Consider the following 7,628-nt stretch of genomic DNA (forward strand, 5'->3'; position numbering starts at 1 on the left):
AGTCTGCTGTCTCCAGGACATTCAGGAATTATTTTCTTCATTTATTGATTTTTAGATTTGATTGTTTCATTCTGCTTTTTTGTTTTATTTGGTTGTGTCTGGGCACGCGGGCTGGGTGTGTTTTGTAGCTTGCTCACCTGTGGGCACGATACTTCTCACCACCTTGTCCAGGTGGGCAGGGCGGGTCCAGCAGGGGTGGAAGGGCAGGAATGGGTAGTTTGTGGCATGAACTGGGGGTGATGGGGCAAGACTAAGGACAGTGCAGGGAAGGATCCAGGGGACTGCATCACTACTGCTCGGGGGCATGGCACTGGATGCCTGGTGTAGATAGGAGAGAAAGGAGAGGACGTGATGTGCATGCTAAGTAGGTGAGTGAAAGAGGAGAAAGAAAAGAGAAACAAAGGCAAAAAAAGAAAAAGGGCAAAAAATGAAGTAAAAAAATAAAAAGAAAAAGAAAAAAATTAAATAAATGGCAATGAGGTAGGATTCGGCTGGTGGGGGCGGGGCAGACCTGGTGAGACCATGTGCTGGTGGCTCTCTAGCTAAGCAGTGTGGCTCAGTCTGTCGAGAAGTGGTGTGGGTGGCTCACGAGGCTAGGTGGACAGGGGAAAGGAAAGGAAAGATGAGAAAGAGAGAAGAAACCAATAATCAAACAAAAGTAAATAAAAATAAAAACAACAACAACAAAAATATAGTGGTGGGGGCACCGGCCATTGGGGATGAGGCAGAATTGAGGTGGCAGTGAGCTGAGGTCTCTCTCACTGGGTGGCATGGCACAGCCCATCAGGAAGGGGCAGAGGCAGTGCAGGGCTTATGTGGGAGGGAGAAGGAAAAGGACAACAGGAAAGATAAATAAAAAATATGGCACTGAGGGAGCTGGCCTGTGGGGGTGGCACAGACCCTGGGAGGCCATGGATTGACTATATTTTAACAGAGTACAGGAAAGGTGACATAACTTTTCCTGTAACAGAAATGTAAGAACTGTTTCTGATCCTCTTTTTGATAGGAATGGAAATCAATGGCTAAATACTGTATATCTGAGTGTCTGCTTTCTTGGACTCCTAAGACCAAATGATGCAGACTGGGTTCTGAAGGAAGTAGATTGGGATGGAAATCAGCATGTAGGAGTTTTAATAGGGAGAACTCTTGGGATCAACACCTGTGGAAGGGATGGAAAGAAACAGAATTAGGCAGAGGAAGAAATTAAGCTGCTATGCAGACTCAGTGAAGTCCTTAACTAACCCTCTAGGGAATTCTGAAGCTGAGATGACCCTTCAGAGTCGTGTCAATTTGGGGTGATACGGTCAGACTTGACACCTCATGTCAATGTCAATTACTCACTGGATGGGGGCCATCTGGAAATGAGATGTGACACAGGGGAGGTGGCTTTCTTCAGTTGAGGCAGTTCCCATAAGATGTTGCCAGCTGAAAGCTTTCTGCCAGCAGTACTCCCACAGATTGGGTGAGCAAGTTGTTCATTACTGAGGGGAATCTGGGTGTGCATAACAGCATCTACCACATACCCACATTTTTTTGCAGCTCCAAATTACCCTTCTGCCTCAATTAACTGTACTCTGAAATAGGCTGAATTTTTCTTATCATTTTATTTCTTCTCTTCAAGCACTAAACAGAGTGCAAAACAAAAAGAACATTGGAGGCAACAAACCTGTATTAAGAATTCTAGCTCTAACATCTAGTAAATGTGTGATTTTGGACAAGGAACTAATAATAATAAATAGCCATTGCCATCTAATCGATTCCAACCCATAGCGACCCTATAGGACAGAATAGAACTGCCCCACAGGGTTTCCAAGGCTGTAAATCTTTATGGAAGCAGACTGACACATCTTTCTCCTGCGAAGTGTCTGGTGGGTTGGAACCACCAACCTGTGGTTAGCAGCCAATCACTTAACCACTGTGCGACCAGGGACCCTAGTCTATAAAACAGGTGTTTTAATACATTTTCATAGGTTTGTTTTGGATAGTAGAAGATATAATGAAAATACTGCCTAGCACAGTACCTGGCACATAATAAATGCACATTAAATGCTCAGGTAGTTTGAACAGCAAATATTCAAGAAATGTCTGTTTCCATGAATATGAGAACCATGGCTCTACAGACAAACCAAATCCTTCCAGACACCATTCTGTCTCCCCACCTCCCCATTACAGGCAAAGTTCTTCACAACAGCTGTCTCCTCTCACTGTCTGCACTTCTCCCTTCCATTCATTCCTCAATCTGCACAAATTTCTGCCCCGATACCCTCTTGCCAAGGTCGACCTAGGCCCTCTCTCTTTTAATCCAATGAACGCTCATTTCTTACCAGACCTCTTAGCAGTGTGTGCCACTGTTGATCTTCTGTCCTCTTCTCTCAGCTTCATCAATCTGTACTTTCCTCTTAAGAGTTTTCTCTTAGGAGTTCTTAACCCTGGCTACACATTGGAATTTCCTAGAAAGATTAAAAAAATATTAATATCCGGTCTCCACACCCAAGATTAGGATTTAATTGGCTCAAGGTAGGGCATGACCATGAATATTTTTAAAGTAACTTTAAAGTTTAACATTCATTTTTAAAAAGTCTATACATCATAAATGTACAAATGGGTGAATTTTTATACAATGAACTGTTCTGCATAACCAGCTCCCAGATCAAGAAACAAAACAAAAAAGCCCTCTTATTCCCCTTTTAGTCAATATCTCCCAGAGGCATCTGACAAATCCAAACATAGGCGAACCCCTGAATCCTAAGCAGGTAATCACTGGAAAATGGCAGGCCAATCCGAGAACACTAGCTAAAACTAGAAGAGGGGTCTTCAGGATCCAATTAACTGGATCCCATCCTTGATTCTAACATCATAGGTTGGTTTTGCTGTTGTTGTTTTTTTCCTAAACTTTTTGTAATTGGAATCATACACTATATATTCTTTTGTGTTTAGCTTCTTTAGAGCAACATTTGTTTTTTGAGGTTCATTCATGTGGTTGTGTGTAGTTGAAGTTTATTCTTATTGCAGTATAGTACTCAAGTCTATGAATATGCTACTATTTATTTATTCAATCTATTAGCAACAGGCATTTCCATTGTTTCCATTTTTTGGCTAACACAAATAATACTGTTATCAGTATTTTTGCACAGGGTTTCTGGCTGTATTAAAATGAAGTAACATATTTAAAATACTCAAGGAAGGAAAATGTGCTCTATGGGTTTTTTTTTTAATCCATGCTTCAGTGAACAAATCAAATAAACTGTTAGATCCATTCCTAACCTCTCGAGCTGGAACATTGAATGAAAAATCTGTGCTTAGTGGGCCCATACCAATAAACTAAAAATGATCCAACTTTATGTTCCTTGCACCATTATCCCATACACTGAATAACCTTTCCCACACATATTCCTCAGGCTTCTGTTTGTATATATTAGCAAAGTCAAGCAATTTTTTGGAGTGTAGCATATCTCCTTCTGAGTCACACTTTGTACTTCACCTTTTGGGGCTCACTGGGACTCAAGTCTAGTTTAGATGCATGGTGCTAAATCAAGTTGAAGTGCCAGACCTGCCTTGGTATTTGTAGAAGAAAGTATCCAAAAGTGTAAGGAAATTGGCATGTTAGAGTGGATTTATCAGATTAAACCCACACAGGCCCACACATGGAGTGCCCAGTGGACACATCTTTTACCACAATGGTGAGGAACAAATTCATGAAGGAAGCCCCAGGATCCTTGAAGATTGCTGTGACTGCTATTTTATGTAGGTCAGATTTGACAGTCATAACTTCCCTAACTGAATTAAGATACCTAACTACAATGGAGCTGATTGGACCCTGTGGTGGTGGGGTCAAGTGGCAGCACTCAAATGACGAAGGCGAGGTGGGCATGGTTACTGTAATGGACAACAGAATTGAAGCAGTAATCGGAATAGTCTGACTTGTATGGACATATGGCGGTGGCTAATTAGTCACAGTGTTCCCAGGAGTGAAATAGATGGGAAATCTATTAAATATTTACTTGATTTGTACAAGTGGAAGAATTCTAAGTCAAGTAAACAGCAGTCTAACTCAAACTGCCAGTATAGAGAGTCACAGCCCATCAATTAATTCCCAGATATGAACCAGTTTACAGACTCACTACCCCTTGAATGAAGGGGAGGCCAGATCCCCTTGAGGAAGGACTACTGTACTGCCAAAAATGTATACTGTTAGTCTTTCTCCCACCTTTCCTCAAAGGAATCTACAGCTTTTTATGAGAGTGATTGTTCACTGGGGAAAAGCAAATAATCAGACTTTTTGGGGATTACTGGATACTGGCTCTGAACTGACACTAATTCCAGGAGACCCAAACTTCACTGTGGCCCATCAGGTTGGGGGAGTATGGAGGTCAGGTTATTAATGGATGCTGAGCTTATGTTCATCTCATACTGGGTCTAGTGGGTCCCCCCAGAATGTATAATTGGAAAAGATATACTCAACAACTGGCAGAACCCACAGATTGGATCTCTGACAAGTGGAGTAATGGCTATTATGGTAGGAAAAACCAAGAAGAAGCCATTAGAGCTGTCCGTACCTAGGAAAATAGGGAACCAAAAGTAATACTGCATTCTTGGAAGAATTACAAAGATTATTGCGACCATGAAGGATGTGAAGGATGGAGGGGTGTTGATTCTCACCACATCCTTACTCAATTACCTATTGGCCTGTGCAAAAAACAGATGGATCTGGAGAATGACAGTGGATTATCAAAAATTTAACCAGGCTTCCACGCAACGTGGCACTATAGGCAGAAGCACCACGCCTTCCCACCACAGCAAAGATCTGAAAAACTAAGCCAAACAGAGAAAATGGCAATCCTGAAACCCTAACATCAAATGAAGAGATAAAGAACTCAGCCAAGCACTGAATGGAATAAGAAACTGACAGAGAACAGACAGCAAGGAGAGATACATGCAGAAGTCCCCATCAGCTAACACAGCATGGATCGGCCATCTTGGACTCCTATCAGAGATCAGTGAAAAGCAGGTACAAGAAAACAGCTTCACGGAGCTTCCAGGAGGAGACAGAACAACCAGTAACCAGCGATATATGCTTTCCCACCCCTCAACCTTCCTCACCCCTACTTGGCCTCCTCTGCTTCCTGCTGCCACAGTCTCTTGGCCAGGAAGCACTGGAGTCACCCCGTAGTCGCTTGGAATCCACCCGCCCGCAATGGCTGGCTCCCTGAATGCCATTTGTTGGCTGCTGGTGTTGCTTTTTTCCTCTTTTTTAGATTTCTTCCTTACCTCTCACCACCTCCTCCTCCTTTCCTCTAAAATACCTGGCTCTGTGCGCCATATTTGCTTCTTCCTGATAGGCTGTGAAACACGGCGCAAATGTGAAACTGCTTCCTGGTCCGTGCTGCCATGCTGGTGGGATCCCGGGGCTTTTTTTGTTTGTGTGTTTTGAATTGTTTGTTTGTTTGTTTTCTTTTTCTTTCCTAGAATTGGAAGCCCTTTCTAGCTGGGTTGTACGGCACGGCTTGGGATGTACCCCCTCAGTTTGTGCAGATGCGCAGAGGGATTCCTGAGGAAATTTCTTTTTTCTTGTTTTTTTTTTCCCTGTCTTTTTTCCTTTTTTGAGGGTTTTTCTTTTTCTTTTTTTATTGTTTTGTTTTCTTTTACCTCTTTTCCCCTTTTTGTCTTTCTTCATTACTCAGTTTCTCATCTCTCTATACTTTCCTTCTCTTCCTGTCCCCTGAATACCTGGCGCTAAGTGACACCTCTACCCCTTCTAGCTAGGCTGTACTTTCACGGCCTGGGAGCAACTTCCCCAGACCTCACAGCCGCACCAGTGGGATCACTGGGGGCTTTTCTTTTTTCTTTCTGATTTTTATTTATTCATTTTTTCTTCTTCTCCATTTTGTTTTTCTCCAATTCATAGTTTCTCATCTCTCCACTCCATCGGCAAGCTCCCCAACACTCTTTTTTGTTTGTATGTTTTTGGCTACTGTTCCTCTCTCCTCTCTCCCATACCCATCTTAGCTCCACACGTCACAATCTCCCCCCTCCATCCTGCCTACCTGCACTGTGTGTTGACTATCACACCACCAAACAGCCCAGGCACAACCTACCGGAACCTGCCTTGCACTGATTACCGGCCTACCCTGGTGGCCATAGTAAGTGCTACAAACAACCCATCCCAGCAAATCCTCTTCAGCTAGACCTGCCCTGCTGTACCATATCTGAGCGACTGACCCTGCAAACTGGAGAAGGGGGTGAAAAGTATCATGCCCACAGATGAGCAAACAACAAAGAACACACAGCCCATCTGCTCAGACATAGCCAAATAAAACAAAAAAGCAGGATGAAACAAACAAATCTACAATCAATAAATGAGGAAAATAACTACCAAATGCCCCGAAAACAGCACACAATATCAAAACATTTACAAAAACAGGACAGGATGGTTCCAGTAGGCATCCAAAATAAAACACCAGATGACCCTGCAGTAGAAGAAAAGGCATTAAAACTACCTGATAGGGAATTCATATCTCTACCATTCAGAACTATCCAAGACTTGAAGCAAAAAGCAGACAAAAGTGAGGAAAAAATAAACAAATTCATGGAAAAAGCAGACAAATTCATGGAAAACAGACAAAAAAATGGAAGAATTCAGGAAAATAATGCAGGAACAAAATGTCAAAATAAATTCACAACTAGAAATCATACAGAAACAACAATTTGAAATCCAAAACATAAACAACAAGATTTCAGAAATGGACAGTATCATAGAAGGGCTGAGGAGCAGGTTTGAAATGGTGGAAGACAGGATCAGCGAACTTGAAGACAAACACTTGGCTACAACTCTGAGGAAAAATCAGAAAAAAGAATGAAGAAAAATGAAGAAACCCTGAGAATTATATGGGATACAATCAAAAGCAAAAATCTGTGAGTGATCGGAGTTCCAGAACAGGGGGAGAAAACAGAAAACACAGAGAAGATCCTTGAAGAACTGCTGACAAAAAACTTCCCCAATATCATGAAAGATGAAAAGCTGGCCATCCAAGAAGATGAACAAACCCCATATAGGATAGACCCCAAAAGAAAATCACCAAGGCATTATCATAATCACATTCGCCAAAACCAAAGACAAACAAAGAATCCTGAGAGCAGCTCAAGAAAAACAAAAAGTCACATACAGAGGAGAAACAATAAGACAAAGTTCAGATTATTCAGCAGAAACCATGCAGGCAAGAACACAACTGGATGACATATACAAAACCTTGAAAGAAAAAAATTGCCAGCTAAGAATAATATATTCTGTAAACTCTCATTCAAATATGATGGTGAAATTAGGACATTTCCAGAAAAACAGAAATTAAGGGAATATGTAAAAACCAAACCAAACTTACAAGAATTATTAAAAGGAGTCCTTCGATCTGAGAACAAACAACATCAGCTCACAGGCTGAATCTAGGATGCAGGATAGTACTAGCCAGATACCAATCTAGGAAATGAACTCTCAAAATGAACTCTCAAAACCAAAACAAATACAACAGGGAATCAGAGCAGTTAATCTGTAAATGACAACATCAGAACAATAAAAGAGGGAATAAATGGTGTAGGTATAGAACCTTCTAATGGAGAGGAAGGCAAGGCGATAC

At 41.8% G+C, this 7,628-nt stretch overlaps 1 long non-coding RNA gene across 2 annotated transcripts in view; it reads right to left on the reverse strand.

Moving 5' to 3' along the window:
* Positions 1–995: 995 nt before the first annotated feature.
* Positions 996–7,628, reverse strand: part of LOC111822854 (uncharacterized) — a 16,240-nt gene continuing 9,607 nt past the window's right edge. For both annotated transcript variants that reach the window (XR_002825951.1, XR_002825952.1), the window contains exons 2-3: positions 2,325–2,450; positions 996–1,159 (exon numbers count right to left, since the gene is read on the reverse strand). This is a non-coding gene — a long non-coding RNA (uncharacterized LOC111822854). The remainder of the gene's footprint in view (positions 1,160–2,324; positions 2,451–7,628) is intronic.

Source organism: Trichechus manatus, unplaced genomic scaffold (genome assembly GCF_000243295.1).
Source record: "Trichechus manatus latirostris isolate Lorelei unplaced genomic scaffold, TriManLat1.0 scaffold00219, whole genome shotgun sequence".
NCBI classification, from domain to species: domain Eukaryota; kingdom Metazoa; phylum Chordata; class Mammalia; order Sirenia; family Trichechidae; genus Trichechus; species Trichechus manatus.